Source organism: Natator depressus, chromosome 7, assembly GCF_965152275.1.
Source record: "Natator depressus isolate rNatDep1 chromosome 7, rNatDep2.hap1, whole genome shotgun sequence".
NCBI classification, from domain to species: domain Eukaryota; kingdom Metazoa; phylum Chordata; order Testudines; family Cheloniidae; genus Natator; species Natator depressus.
The window spans coordinates 87673590-87690647 of NC_134240.1; positions in this window are offsets into that span (position 1 = coordinate 87673590).

Consider the following 17058-nt stretch of genomic DNA (forward strand, 5'->3'; position numbering starts at 1 on the left):
CTTTCCCACATCGCAGGTGAGTACCCTAAACTGTTGGGCTAAAAGTTATGAGGAAGATGGTCATCCCACACACTACCCCCTTCCCCAGCTTCTTGCAAGAAACACTTTAGGCATCTAGAGAGAGTTCACAGCTCAGAATCCCATGCAGAGAGATGCGCCCCTCTCTCCAGCCCAGAGTTAGGTGCTGAACTGCCTGAGAGGGGCCGCACCTAGAACCCATCCCTCCTCTTGGCATCTCCAGTTATCTAGTTTAGGCAGGGAGCCACCTACTGTGCTGGCTTTTGTGAATCCCAGTCCTAGATGGCTATCACACTCCATTCTTGTGTAAAAAGCCTGAACTCAGGCTTTGTGAATCCCGGTGATTTTTCTAGTGCCTAAGTCTCTTCGTGAATCTGGCCCTGTATCTACATTCCCTTTGTTTATGTCAGCCCTTCATGATATTGCTGCCATTCAATTAAAGGCTTTCTTGGAAGTTTTAAAATGTTTAACTTGCAGTGTGTGCATATACTGCCAGTTAGATGCATTTCGTCCCTCACAGAGAGCAGGTATATATTGCTGCCTATATATCAGGCCTGCAGACAGCAAGTACCATTTCACTTGACATTTATCAATTTTTTTTCCTTTGTTTTACATCCAGGATTCTTCTGCTCCAAGAAATGGCTTATTGTTTATTTCCCTTTACATAAATACACTTACTATATTTTGGAAAATAAATCATAGGCCAGTAATGTAATTTTTACTATAGTAAACACACCACATACTGTGGCACCATTCCATAGATTGAAGAGATTTTCCTAGAGCACTTTCCCTTCCATTCACAATTGCATAACATTATTGTGGCAACCCTAGCAATTGTTTACAGTGAAAAGTCATAATTGAATATAATTTTAGCTGTCTGTTAGTGAAATTCAGCAGCTAGAAACAGAGAGGTGATCATGTGTCTGGTCATCTCTCCAGGGAAAGCTGGCAAGGCAAGTGTTTTGTGGGGCAAAGGTCCTGGAGTGTGATGAGTTATCCCTGAGTCTGAGGGTTCTGAGCCTAATCAGGATCAGGGAGATTAGGCTCAGAACCTTGATTCAGGGATGACTCATCAAGCTCAGAACACTCATCACACAGAGCCCGATTTGAAAATCGCTGCCATAGGTCATGAGTCCAGGACATTCTATATAACTAAACAAAGCAGAACTATATCTTTTTCTGATAGCAGAATACCATCAAATTATAATTTAAAGACCATATATGCTGCTCTCCATCCAGGGTAAAATTTTCTTACATATCAGTGGGAGTTGCATACATAACAAGGGGGTTATGCTGTCCTAAATTAAATGATTTTAAGCTACTGAAATATTTAGATTGAGATCTGTTCAGACATCTGTGGGAAAGGAATTTGGATTTAAGAAAGTAAAAAGAACTGAGATATAAGTCTTTTTCAGCTTGTTTGATGTTTGCTAAAGAGACTGTACGTTACACTGGAAAATGTTAATATAATGTTTGAAAAACTTTTCGTTCTCCTATAATTCCTAATATGTAGTTCTGTGATCAATTTGCTGAACACCTACCTTTCCTTTTGGCTTATTTGTGCAAATTTATAATTTAACTAGCCTTTTCCATAGTCCTGGGGGCTAGTGTGTATAGGGGAAAGACTTACCTACAATCTTCACAAATACATTGAAGTCTTAAAGGGTTTAATTTAAAAATAAAACAAAAAAAATCTTATGGTATATTTAAGTATCTTGATTGTTTTGCATATTCTTAAATTATACAAATGCATGTAGAACAAATCACAATCCTTCTATCAAAGGAATACTTACCACATCATAATGTAGACATTATTCCAAAGAGACACAAACAGCCAGATTCTGAACTCTGATTTTGCACTAGGGTAATGAAGATCAGAATCTGGCACAGAGTCTGCTTTTGAGCTCAGTGGCAAAATGCTTATTGACTTCAGTGTGAAAAGCATGAGGCCCTTAATCTCTCTTTCTAAATATTCTTTTCATTTTAATCTGAGGTATGAATAGTGGCTGGTAAATCTTAATATGTTTAACCCATTTATTTGAGCATAAGCTTTCGTGAGCTACAGCTCACTTCATCAGATGCATAAAGTGGAAAGTACAGTGAGCAGATTTTATATATACACACAGACCATGAAAAAATACACATTGTAAGGAGAGTGATCACTTAAGATGAGCTATTACCAGCAGGAGAGTGGGGTGGGGGGAGAGAAAACCTTTTGAAGTGATAATCAAGGTGGGCCATTTCCAGCACATTTCCAGGAGTTAACAAGAACGTCTGAGGAACAGTGTGGGGGGGCGGGGGGAGGAATAACACGGCTGTTACTCTGAAACCTGTCAAGGGGAAATAGTTTCACTTAGTATAATGACTCAACCACTCCCAGTCTCTATTCAAGCCTAAGTTAATTGTATCCAATTTGCAAATTAATTCCAATTCAGCAGTCTCTCGTTGGAGTCTGTTTCTCAAGGTTTTTTGTTGAAGAATTGCCACTTTTAGGTCAAATCAAGTGACCAGAGAGATTGAAGTGTTCTCCAACTGTTTTATGAATGTTATAATTCTTGACATCTGATTTGTGTCCATTTATTCTTTTACGTAGAGACTGTCCAGTTTGACCAATGTACATGGCAGAGGGGCATTGCTCGCACATGATGGCATATATCACATTGATAGATGTGCAGGTGAACGAGCCTCTGATAGTGTGGCTGATGTGATTAGGTCCTATGATGGTGTCCCCTGAATAGATACGTGGACATAGTTGGCAATGGGCTTTGCAAGGATAGGTTCCTGGGCTAGTGGTTCTGTTGTGTGGTATGTGGTTGCTGGTGAGTATTTGCTTCAGGTTGGGGGGCTGTCTGTAGGCAAGGACTGGCCTGTCTTCCAAGATTTGTGAGAGTGTTGGGTCATCCTTCAGGATAGGTTGTAGATCCTTAATAATGCGTTGGAGGGGTTTTAGTTGGGGGCTGAAGGTGACGGCTAGTGGCGTTCTGTTATTTTCTTTGTTAGGCCTGTCCTGTAGTAGGTGACTTCTGGGAACTCTTCTGGCTCTGTCAATCTGTTTCTTCACTTCCGCAGGTGGGTACTGTAGTTGTAAGAATGCTTGATAGAGATCTTGTAGGTGTTTGTCTCTGTCTGAGGGGTTGGAGCAAATCGGTTGTATCATAGAGCTTGGCTGTAGACGATGGATCCTGTGGTGTGGTCTGGGTGAAAGCTGGAGGCATGTAGGTAGGAATAGCGGTCAGTAGATTTCCGGTATAGGGTGGTGTTTATGTGACCATCGCTTATTAGCACTGTAGTGTCCAGGAAGTTGATCTCTTGTGTGGACTGGTCCAGGCTGAAGTTGATGGGTTGGAAATTGTTGAAATCATAGTGGAATTCCTCAAGGGTTTCTTTTCCATGGGTCCAGATGATGAAGATGTCATCAATATAGCGCAAGTAGAGTAGGGGCATTAGGGGACGAGAGCTGAGGAAGCGTTCTTCTAAGTCAGCCATAAAAATGTTGGCATACTGTGGGGCCATGCGGGTACCCATAGCAGTGCCGCTGATCTGAAGGTATACATTGTCCCCAAATGTAAAATAGTTATGGGTAAGGACAAAGTCACAAAGTTCAGCCACCAGGTTAGCCGTGACATTATCGGGGATAGTGTTCTTGATGGCTTGTAGTCCATCTTTGTGTGGAATGTTGGTGTAGAGGGCTTCTACATCCATAGTGGCCAGGATGGTGTTATCAGGAAGATCACCAATGGATTGTAGTTTCCTCAGGAAGTCAGTGGTGTCTCAAAGATAGCTGGGAGTGCTGGTAGCGTAGGGCCTGAGGAGGGAGTCTACATAGCCAGACAATCCTGCTGTCAGGGTGCCAATGCCTGAGATGATGGGGCACCCAGGATTTCCAGGTTTATGGATCTTGGGTAGCAGATAGAATATCCCAGATCGGGGTTCCAGGGGTGTGTCTGTGCGGATTTGTTCTTGTGCTTTTTCAGGGAGTTTCTTGAGCAAATGCTGTAGTTTCTTTTGGTAACCCTCAGTGGGATCAGAGGGTAATGGCTTGTAGAAAGTGGTGTTGGAGAGCTGTGCTGGAAATGGCCCACCTTGATTATCACTTCAAAAGGTTTTCTCTCCCCCCACCCCACTCTCCTGCTGGTAATAGCTCATCTTAAGTGATCACTCTCCTTACAATGTATATTTTTTCATGGTCTGTGTGTATATATAAAATCTGCTCACTGTACTTTCCACTTTATGCATCCGATGAAGTGAGCTTTAGCTCACGGAAGCTTATGCTCAAATAAATGGGTTAGTCTCTAAGGTGCCACAAGTACTCCTTTTCCTTTTGCAAATGCAGACTAATATGGCTGCTACTCTGAAACTTAATATGTTTGTAGGTTTTCCTTTTGGGACAGTATACAAAAAGTTCAATGCTGTTCCAGGATTTATCCAAGGCCTGAAAACTTTGAGCACAACCTTCCTGTGACCATCTGGATTTTCTCTCTCTTGATGTAGTTTCTCAATATTAATGGCCTACTTTCCCTGACAGAATGTCATCTTCAGTGCCCATACGATCTTAGATGAGCATGGGTACTCTAGGATGTGCTTACTGGGAAATCCCCTTATTGCTGCTCATACAGGAATATAGCAGCAGGAGCTGGTGTTAAGAAAACTGGATCATACTGCATGACTAATGCCATTAAAGGGGGATAGAGGAAGTCTTCCCTTCCATGACCTCCTGTGGTGAGGGCGGGAAATGAGCTTCCATGCTACCCCGCAAAGATCAAGGCAAATGTACTGCAGTAGTGGGTATGGTCAGTAAGTGAGAGGAATTGGGGGTTCAGATGAATGAAGATTCAGGACTGTTCTTATTTTATCTGAAATGTTTCTGCCACTGATGTAATTAGCCCTTCCAACACATAATCCTCCTTTGTAAACCATCATTTTCTGCCTTTGGGATAAGACTTTGCAAAGTTGGAGGCATGTTTATAGAAGTGGTGAATGCTTTCTGGGTGCATGCTTCTACTTAGTAGTTTGTGGTTCTTTCTTCTCGTGGGCTATACAGACGCACATTAGTTTGTTAGTAAGAGCGATCCTTCATAATCTCAGTATAATTACAGTTGGTGTATAGTGCATATAAACTACAGAAAGAGTCTTCTCTCTTAACAATTAATAATTCCAGATACTGTATGTACACTGAAGGAATTCCCAAAGATACTGACACATATAGCACATTATTGCATAATCTGTTGAATGCCATGTAGTTTGTTTTACAGCACTTGAGTAACCTAGTCATGACCTTTCATGAGACAAGCTTGGCAGTTATACGACCCAGATGCCAAGCCTGGGAATTCATTTTCTCACTAGTAGCAATTGGGTGTTTGCTAGTGTGGCTCCACTGCTGGCTCTTGTGATTTCTGTGAGTCTGGGAGGATCAGCCTACGTTGGGACTGTGGTTGCTAATCTGAACCGTGTTTTCCAAAGGTTTACATATGTGAGGAATGTTTTCACTGTTTATTTGTTTGGAAATAAAATTTTCTTGAAATGAGATCCTTACACGTGTGTGTGTGTGTGTGTGTGAAGAGACTAGTTGTTTCCCCTTAGATAAGGTTGAAGTGAATTTCCTGTTGTACTTCAGATTTTTGGTCCCTCCTCTAACTTCACCACTCTTTAAAGCAAGACATTTTAAATTGTACATGGCATGTCTATCAATGTTAGATTTGTTCATTTGTTTTTAAAGTTTTGGTTGAAATTGGACAAGCATTTTGAAGACATGGGGACTCAAAGCTTTCAGTTTCCAATATCCTGCTAAGTTTTTTAAGCCTAATGAAGTCAGTGGGAGTCTTTATATTAATTTCAGATGAACTTTTGATTCTGACCCAATTTTTTTTATTTGATTATCTACAAACTACAGATTTATTCTGCTTTGTTGTCCTCCTTGAGGAGAGGTGGCTTTTTTAAATTTTATTTTATGTTTGGCTTAGTGTGGGAATTAAAAAGATGCATAGCACTATTAGTTTTACAATCAGAAATATATTTATATTAAAAATGTTTATAATATAATCTGCCCTGTGTTTGGCTCCAGGCTTTGCTTCTGCTACTGTTTGTCTGAAGTAGATTTTTACTTTCCCATGTTCACTAATTTTAAACTGATCCAATCAAAATTTGACACAGCATGTCTTATCCACTTTTTATAGCACTTTTTGGAAACTTTGGTACAAATTGGAGAACAATCTTTTACATAAGAATCAAAAATAGGTTTGCAATCTGTAAAACTCTAGTCTCCAACTATGTTTTATTTTATACCCAAGAGTATTAAAATTGGTTGAGGAACAGTCTGAACCATTAATGTTGATGTTTAACAAATCTTAGAACACTAGAGAAGTTCCAGAGAACTGTCAAAAAGCTAATATTTAAAAAATATTTATCAGAGTAAATAGAAACCAGTGAGACAAATACTGATCCAGAGATAAATCATGGAAAGGTTGACATATGATGCAATCAGTAAAAAATTAAAGAATTGTAGCATAGTTAATGTCTATCAAGATATTTTTGGAAAAGTGAAAAACAGGTCTTGTCAAATCAACAAGTCTGGTTCATAAAAACTAACTTTTGACATAGTACACCTAGACTTCTGTAAGGCATTTGTCTTACTCCCACATGAGATGGTAATAAATAATCATGATCTAAAATCAACTTAGCCCATATTAAATGGATTAAAATTGATAGATCTCAAAGTAATTATAAATGGGGAATCATAGTAGATGACACTTTAATCAGCAGAAGGCATAACAAAATTTAACAGTTGGAAGCTGAAGCTAGACAAATTCAGACTAGAAATAAGGTGCACGTTTTTAACAGTGAGTGTAATTAACCATTAGAATAACTTAATTCAGGATGTGGTGGACACTCCATCACTTGAGGTCTTTCAGCCAAGAATTGGTGTCTTTCTAAAAGCTATGCAAAACCTCAGATAGGAGCTAGCATTGATGCAGAAATTACTGAGTGAAGTCCTATGGCCTACATTATGTGGGATGTCAGACTAGATAATCACAGTGGTCTCTTCTGCCTGTAAAATTTGTGACTCTTGCTGGAGAGCAGCATCTAGGAGCTTTTTGGTTTGGTTTGGTTTTTATTTCAGAGTGTTAGTTGGGAAATAGAAATGTAGCAGTGTTGCCATCCCTACGTATTCAGAAATCATGAGTCAAGTTCCAAACAATTTGAGAGTTTTAAAAATAACAAATGTTGAGTACTTAGTATTTGCCTTCTGTTTTTTGAACCTTTAGCGTTCATATTTTCAAGTTTTTCTCCACAGCCATAAGGGCTAGAAACTTACTTTTTGTTTTAATTAAATATGAAATTCTCACAAAATGGTAACACTCCAGCAGCCGGCGTTTGAAGAAAAACCCCAAGTATCATAAGACTGAAGAAAAAATCATGAGAGTTGGCAACACAGATTAATAGAAACAGCTGTTTTCAAGTGTACAAAGAGCTCCATGTGGCTGATGCAGTGCAATTTTACCTCAATATATACATTCATAATAAAAATATATACATTATAAACACTTAAGGCCTGATTCACTCCTGTATTAGTCGAGTGCTATGTCAGTGTAACTTCAGAGTGATAAAGGCAAGGAAGTGAAAAAGGAACTCTCTCCCCTAGAAGTAAAGAGAGGAGGGAGCCTCTCCCACTGCAACTCTGGAGCTTCGCAGTGGGAGAGGAGAGGAGAAGGGGGATCCTCTGTGCCCTGTCCCTCAGTAATTCCATTCTGGGGGAGGAGAGGGTTCCAATCTCAATCATTCTAACTCCTGGTTCAAACTGCAGCTGCCTGGTTCTCTTCTACAATGCAAATGCTGAATTATGACTGGGGGCTTATAAAAGACAATGTACCCAGGAGAATTAGTATCATGGGAAACTGAGGGTACTCAGGAGCTGTGGAACCAGGCTCTCCTAATTCTATTCCATTCTATTCTATTCAGGGTTTTCTATTGCACCTATCACCATGGTATCTAAACGCCTTCCTGAAGTGCACTATGCAATGTGACTACACATCTGTTTGTTTTCTCATCTTCTACCCAGGTGGAGAAGTGTGTGCAGTGGAATATCTTATTTTGTTTTTGTTTGTTGAGAGAGGAGTGTCTTGTTTTGTTTAAATGTAAATATACCTGTTGCTATGTGATTGTTAGAGAATGCAAGGTCAAAGAAATGTGCATTTGGAGCAGAAAATTGTGAGGTTTTATGATGATCCTTAGTTCTTGGGTGATTTCATTCCACAGTCTTGGACCACCCCCATAGAAAGATCTGTCTCCCACATAGATAAACTCTAGTCCTATTGCTGAGAGTTTCATTGTGCTAGAGGACCAAAGTTGTCAACCACCATCTTCATCCCAGAGCTATAGGCGGTCTTTTAGATACTCTAGGCCCTGGCCAGGGAGCACTTTGAAAATAAGGAGTGAGACATTGAACTTGAGTCCAAATACTGTGGGAAGCTATCGTAGAGAATCGAGGACAGGTCTGATATGTTTGTGGTAGCCTGTGTGGCTGAGGACATGCACTGCAGTGTTCTGAATTAGTTGGAGTTTCTGCTGAAGGCTTCATACCCAGGTATATTGCATTGCTGTAATCTAGCCAAGAAGTGATTGTGAGTGTGTCTCTTCAACCAACGGAGACAGCAACAGTGATTGCAAGCTCTTCAAAATATTTTCCTCTGGATTGTTGTAAATTCAGCAGATACACCGATAATTTCTACTAACAAAGCAACACTGCTTGTGTGTGCTGGAACTGAATTCATTTCAGTATGTGTGCAGTTTGTTCCTGGGGAAGTACAAGCGTGCCCCTATTAAGTTGTAGAGGGGTATTGTTTCACACAATGGGGAGCAAGTTTTAACCTTGAGCAAAATGTAGTAATTATTGAGCTTTACTAGATGTTGCTGCAGATCAGATTTATCACAGCTCTACAAGATGCTCATTCCCTTGAATAAGCATAATGGTTTGGCCTTCTCATATGAGCACCCTTTCCTATTCAGCTGAAATTCATTATGTTGTATGTTTCCACTGAGGTATGCTCATAGGGTGACCAGATATCCCGATTTTATAGGGACAGTCCCGATTTTGGGGTCTTTTTCTTATATAGGCTCCTATTACCCCCACCCCCACCCCCGTCCTGATTTTTCACACTTGCTGTCTGGTCACCCTACATGCTCACAACACTACAACTGTAATTAAGGTCACAAATTGCAGCATGTGAGTTAGTCCCCAGGGCTCTGAGAAAGCACCTATCCTTCCTACTTAGCTAGCAACAGTGTAACCTCATAATATGCGTGTTTGCAAGTGTTGTTGGCCCTAATAGTGTAAAAAGAAGCATTTGGGGTGCGGGGGATGTTAACTGCAAGATAATTTAGCTGATTAACTGCCACACTGCAGACAGCATTAATTTAACTGGAAAATCAACCTAGATTTTCTGTAATAGGAAAAATATAATTGTTAGAGCTCAATGTTATCTGTCCACTCTAGAAACTTGGGGCTCAGTTGTAACATTAAATTGCGGTTCCTACTGTGATAGTTGTGTACGGGAGCATATGATAAAAAAAATGCTGTCTGTGTGTTCTGCATCATCTTAATCCGGGTTATTATTGTAAGTGTATGATTAATGATGATTTGATGAGACTAGCATCATAACATCATGCTGTGTAAGAGACTTGTGAAGTAGAATATAATGATTTATAGGGAATCATCAGAGGATCAACTGTTCTAGGTTTATTTCATAGTTGATACTCTCTTAGGACCTCCACTGAGCTGCACAGTACAATAATTAGCAATACAGTAATTCTCACTGTTGTCTTGCTGTCAATTTGTACAATCTGTAGCTGGGGCAACTGTGATGGGATGTCCGCCCCAGAGGGGACTGGAAGGGGATAGCCCGGTAGGCCTATTAACTCCACAGGGTGCTCCTGGAGGAAGAGCCAGGGAGCAGGGAATTGATTGCAAGCTGGTTCAGCTGTGCAGGAATAGGCGGAGCCTATAAAGCCAGGAAGCTGGCCACAGGCTGAGGCAGCAGTCACTCTCTGGGAAGAGAGAGGAGGGTTTAGTGCTGGTACTCCCAGAGAAAGCGGGAAGAACCAGGAGAGGTAGGAAGCAGTCCAGGCAGGGCCGGCTCTAGGCACCAGCTAAGGAAGCTGGTGCCTGGGGCGGCAAATCAGAAGGGAAGGCACTTTGGCTGTTCTTGGGGCAGCACTCCGGCATTTTTGCCCCCCCCCTTCCTTGGTGGCACTTTGGTGGCAGCTTTTTTATTTTTTCTTCTTCGGTGGGCATTTTTGTTTTTTGGGGTTTTTTTGCTTCGCTGCTTGGGGCCGCAAAAAAGGTAGAGCCGGCCCTGAGTCCAGGAAAGGAGCAGTGAGGGCTGGGAGAGTAAAGCCCACAACTGCTGTGTTGAGAGTCCCTGGCTTGGAACCTGGAGTAGAGGGTGAGTGCAGGTTCCCCTGCCAGCCAGGGAAGGAGTGGCACCTGAGCAGTGAATGGGAAGACTGCCTGGGATTGCTGAAGGATATAACCAGGAAAGGGGGGAACACTGAGTGACCTAGCCGGAGGGCTGAATCATGAAGAGGACGCTGTGGTTCCTGGGATGAGAGAGGAGCTACAGACCCGAGAGAGAGAGAGTGTGATGGCGTGGGAGCATGAGAAAGCCTCAAGAGCTAATCCCCAGAGTGACCAGGAGGAGGCACCAGACAAGCAGTGAGTGGAGCACGCCATGGCAGCAACCTTAGATTAGCAGCTACTCTGATAAATAATTGAAGATTTCTGTCATAGTTTACACCACAAGATAAAACTCAGTCCCAGCATCAAGAAACAAATAAGAATAACATGCATAATTATTATAAAGCAAATAGATTAATTGCCAATTAAAATACATTTGGAAGGAACAGATGTAACCAAGCCACAGTTGCTTATCCTTCCCGGAAGACAGTCACTATGGCTGATGTAACTTGGAAAGTGACCTAACATGAGGAAATGGGATAAATTTTGCACCCTTTTGACATAATTTGATCTATAATTTATAAATATTACAGTGATTGGCAGAAAAAATGCTTATCAAGAACTACATAGTTTTCAGAAGTATTTAGAGTAATTTTATTCTGGCAGAACATTTTGTATTTCAATTAGAGATGGACAAATCCAGGACTGATTTATATTTTGCAAAAATTCCTCTGCAAGAATGGCTCAAATCAGGGTCCTATTGAATTTGAATCCCCAAAAAGTTCAAGTGATAACTGGCTCGAGGTTTGGCCTATCTCTGATTTCAAATGTGGGAAGTAGAATAAGTGCTTTTCCCCAAAATATCTTAATTAACAAAATAAAAATCAAATCCGTTAACAATTTGCATAGCATTGTCACTTAGGTCCTTAATGATAATAAAAGCTAATAAATAAACCCTCTTTCTTACATCAATAACTGTTTGCATTCATGCTTCTGGGATATGGTACCTATATACCGTACCAGTTAAGGGCAACTGCAGCTGTATTTCCCCTCAATGGTCCTGCAAGGACACCCACTCTCAGGCTTCCAGCTTCACAGCTCTCTTGAACAGAGACCTTCCTCTCTCCATTTTGTCTAGTATATGTCCTAGCTGCACGGTTCCCTGCCTCCCAGCAAAGATCGTCAGCCTAAACAGACCTGCTTGTTTTCTCTTCAGAGACTGATAAAAGAGAGATTGCCACATATATAAGTGACCACACAGTTCTCTCTCTCATCAAACCTATTTTATTCTTAAGGTAAAAGAAACATTCTAGAGAAAACATTAAAATTAATAAAAGAACCTAATGCTAATGCATGCTAATATGCTTACCAGAGTTCATCCTAACATGGATGCTGGAAGGCCCATTCCTTCCAGTCCTAAGGATCAGGAGTCTGTTGTATGAATGTAGCTGGAATATATGGGCCAAAGGTGTTCAGCAAGGTTTAGTGTTTGGTTTTGAGACATTGGCTTGCTTAATACCATGGCAAGTACACCACTGAAATCCTTTCAACCTTTTATTAAAGATATAAAAAACAAGTAAAAACAGTTAAAGCATTTGAAATGTAAAGTATTAAATAAGAATTTCATTTTAACAACATCCCTTGTTCTCTTTCCCTTTAGTTAAAGAGTTTTAGAAAGAGGGAGGAGGGAACTTTGTTTGACAGCCTCTTAGATGATCTCAAGTTTGGTAATAACTGCCCTTTTGGGTAAAAGGGAAGTAGTTAGTTGAGATGGGCTGGAACTGCTGTTGCTGCTGCTATTGTTCAAGTTCAATATCACTTTATCTCAGGTAATGTTGGGGATTCAGCTAGAGCTGATAAGGGTAGTGACTGTCCTCTGGATCCCTCTCTGTGGACCAGCCTGGTCAGGATATCTCTTAGGATCAGGATGATGAGGCCCAGGGGTGGCAGCCATGATGATGAAGCTCATTCCTTTAGCTCCATCTGTTCTTCTGTTTGCTATTTTTTTTATTCCCCCCCGCAGTCTACCAGTTAGGCCTAATATCTGACACAATTTTGATTCATTAATTTCTGGTTCCACATCTTCTGTTTTTACCAAGCATGATTTCAACATAGTCCTTGAATTGTATCAATGTGGCCTTTTTTTGTTTAGTCTAATTTAGTCTCTGTCTGCTTCATTTGCATCTGTTTATAACATTCATTATTGAAAACAATTTGACCTTCTTTCCAACAACATTTGTTATAGGTTACTGTGACATGAACTTTCACATACTTTTTACAATTGAGCTTTCAGTTAGGGTAAATTTGTAAATTAAGTTATTACAACAGATCCTGTCCATTTGCTGGATCAGGAAGAAGGCTGTGAACCCAGATGATTTATCCCAAAATCTTTTTGTTGTCTGTTGACCTCTGGATAATCCAGTTTGAATTAGTATGTGCTTATCTCTCAAGGTGGGGGGGATCACTTCAAACACATATACAATTGCATTTTCAATGTACCTGAAAAATATTAACCCTAATTCAATAAGGTTTAGCACAATTCAGTAAAGTTTATCTTAATTCCATAAACTTTGTTCAGGATACAACAAAATATTGTCAATCTGTCACATGGCACCCGTGGTGACAAGCTGTGGAACTGCATTGAAAGTCATATGTGTTGTGGGGTGCGTGCAAGTTCTTCTGCAAGGGTGATGTCATCAAAGTACTCTATATAAGAGAGTGTATCCCTCCAATCATCTCAGTTTCTTCTCCCAAACCAGAGTGCCCTAATGTTATATGGAACTCTGAGGTGGCGGGGATGGTGAGCAGGTAATATGAATACGCAGAGGAGACTGTCAACTATTCCTTCTTTGAGGGCCTCTGTGCATTCTCACTTGTGGGAGATTAGCAAGCAGTGCTCCACCAGGTGGAAGGTGATTGAGTAGTTCTTGGTTAAATGTGGACTATTGCACCACTTTCCCAAACTGGGCATTAGAGCAAGGTGTTTAGATGAGATTTCCCTGGGTGGGAGTGAGGTCTCTGAAAGAACACAAGGAGGAAAATGCATAGAAAAAGTTCCACTAAGATACTACCACTTAGACTTGAAGTTGGAAGGTTCTGGTGACTTTGCCCTTGTGGACTACACTCTAAAATGGAGTGGTCATCGAAGCTCTGAATTCACTTTTCCTCTTGGCAGACATAATCACTTTAAGGAAGGCCATTTTTATTGATAAATGTTGAGAGAGAGAGAAAGAGAGAGGCTTGAGCAAGAGGCTCATAAGGAGCTCCCATCAGCTTAGTATCTCTTTCTCAGAAGAGGAATGAAGTAAGACACATTGTCCCTGACTTTCTCCTGTGCTGCAGACACCATTTTGGAGTTGTCTAGAGGATGTTGCAGTAGGAATTGGTGTCCTTTAGCTGACACAGGATACAGACAGATTGCTCCTTTGAACACAAGTGAGGTGGAAAAGGGAGACAGCCAGATATGCTTGACCAGGTAAAGAAGGCCTGAGGTAAGATGCAGAGCATCTCTAATATGTCATACAGGGGATTGGATGTCCACATTGTCATCACCTTTGTTTGCAGCTGGAGAGTATTTGCTATTCTTCCCAGTGGCTCTCAAAATTCTCTCTGTTGATCAGGAAGGGAAACAGATGAAACATCAATTTGATCTTTGGGCATCTCTATGGTCTTCCATAGAATGCTCATATGGTTCCTCTGAAGGAGTCTCCCCATTCCTCGGATATCCAGATACTCCTGCAAATCTCTGGGATCTGTTGCTGGTATCAGTGCTGGAAAGGAAGGTTGCATTGGCACCTGGTGAGGACTAGGCACCGGTGAAAGCATCAATGCCAGGGAGGGTATGGTGATAGAAGGGGTATTAATGTTGGTGCCAAGGTGGGTGCCAGATCTTGTCTTGCAGATTCCAAAAAGGCCTTCATGGTATCCTGTATGAAGGGCCACATGAGCAATTTATGGGTGTTCTGCATGATATCCTTCCACAATGTCTGGATTTGAGGCAAGGGGGGAGGTTTGGTGTCCTGGGGTTCAGTTGAGGGATTCTGCAGATTTTTATGTGAAGGAGTCTCAAATTGGTGCGGAGGGCAATGGTGTCAGAGAGGAGTAGGCAGTGAGGTGATTACTTCCTGCATCAACAATGGGCCTATTGAAACTTAATGGACCATGCCAGTTTGGCTTTTGGTGATGCTTTAGATTCAACCACATGGTGCTGGTGAAGGATTCTTTTCTAGCATAGGACCAGAAAGACTCTGGTCTTGAGCCTGTGATAGAAGGCGGTGCTGGAGGAATAAAGTACATATTGGGTCTATGTAAGAGGACTTTGGCCTAGAGACTGGTCTTAGAGACACCAATGGGCCCACTGAAGTATGAGGCTGTGGGCTTTGGGAAGCCAGACAAACCTGGAGCCACAAGTGTATGTCCCTTCTGATGTGTGGAGTGAAGACATGGCAAACTGCACATTGGGTTACAGCATGTGTTACTCCATGTTATTGCAGGCACTAGACATGGATGATGATCTCCAGGATAATCACTAGGCAATAGATGCACTTCCCGAGTCCTTATGGGCTCTCAAGGCCTGACATAGTCCCAGTAAAAGCCAAGGGTTTCCTGCTTGGTGAGGGCTATTTACACTAAACTGTCTGGTATAAGATAGCTATGTACAGCAAAGTCTAAAACTAGGCTTATGGGAAAGTCTAGTGCTGAGGACATGGAGGAGAGTTCTGTTCACTTTCTGTGATTGTGGAGAGGGAACTGAAGCAGCTCAGGGGTACACTTCCCTGTATATGACATTACCCTCATTAGAGAACTATCATGCATCTCCCAGAGAACACTGCTTTCCAAGGCAGTTCCACAATTTGGTGGCTAGTTTCCATATCTGGAAAGTGGGAATATACAGAACCCTTGAAGAAGAATGCCAAATTTTCTTCCATAGTAAGTTACTGCAGTTTGCTGCGTCTTGTCTGACAATGTTAACATTTCTTGTTTAGAAAGGAAGATTGCATTTAAGACTTCAGCAGTGAAGGGGTTAAGCTGTGGTAATGGTAATCAGTGAACACATTTTTAACGACACGCTCAGCACAGAATTCTAGGTATCATAAATGAAGCCTCTGGTGAAAGCCTACTTCAGAGTGCCTTGTGGATGATTGAGAACCGTCAAAAGGGGATCTAGCTGATTCTTCTTTAAGGCAGCAGATCAGCATGAAATGTGTGTGTATATATATCAGCCAACTGTGCTGTTTTTATTGGTGGTCGTTCTGTCATCGTATTTTTTCATTTCTTTAAATATAAAATCCCAGAGTAAGTTTTTAGCACAGAAAAGATTATTATGAGTAGGAGGCTTTTTAGCCACGTTCTTTATTTCCTTATATTTTTTGCTTTTCAAGACTCAAGTTCTCAAACTTGACTGGATCACCAATGGTCTATAGAATAAATTACTTTGAGAATCAAGCAGTGGAAATTGGGGGCACGGGGGTAAGTGGAGGTGATTGGCAAGCAAATTGATTACAAAGTGGTGCAGAGAATAAAAAGGTTGGAGGAAAATCAAATTCTGAACAGTACAAAATGCCAAATTCTCCTTTATGAGAATTAGATGTTAAAATCCTCAGGCTAGTTTATGTAAATTTAGCTTATGATTTTTCTGAGTTTTTAATATATGGAATTTGTTAGTGATTCTTTTTTAAACTATGTCTTGTTTTGAATGGCACTTAACCTAAAATATAACAGTTCTTTTTGTTTTTGTTTTTTTGGGAGACTAATACTCCCACAATGCTACTACTCCCTTTTCCTCTCCAAATAAATAAATATAAATAAAAGGCATCTCTTCTCAACAAGGTCAAGAAAAGAGTTTTTAGGTCAAGCCATTTGGGAAATATAAAGGTACCAAAATATTAGGAAATTTGTCAAAACCATAAGATAAGACAGTTTTGAAAAAACACCATGAGCAGGATCCTCAGCTAGTGTAAATTGGCGTAGCTCCATTAACTTCACCAGGACTATACTGGCTTATACCAATTAGGATCTGGCCCCATATTTTAAATCTAGTATGTAGTTAATTTCCAAACTTCCCAGAAAAATTCTACCCTGAAATGAGATTTAGCATCTGAAATTCCAGTAGGAATATTTTAGTATGGGAGAAGTTAGAAATGGGTGACAACTGGGCTTACAAAAGATAATAGCAGCCATAAGTATGAAGGAACTACTGTTGAGTAATTCAATTAAAACTCATACGTACCAGACCTACAGCCTAAGGAAGCATGCACCCCACTGGGCAAGTTCCCAGTTGCTCACAGCCCCATCTGGCCAGAGTTTAGGAAGATTTCAGTAGTTTTTTGAGATGAAGTGTGATGTGCTTTAACTATTATGCATCATATCATCATCCATGCTCATAACATCGCTTCAAAGAAGCAGTCATGTCTAGATGAGAAGATAAATTCCTTCCCATCATTTATTAAAGGAGGTTTTGTTCGTTAGTATGACCCTTTTGTTGCTTCGGAGTGCCAGTCTGCCTGGTTAAAACAATAAATTGTTGAAATAATAATCAGCATTATAGTCTTAAAGCTTAAGTCAGGCCAGACTGGAGTCAACTGAATGAC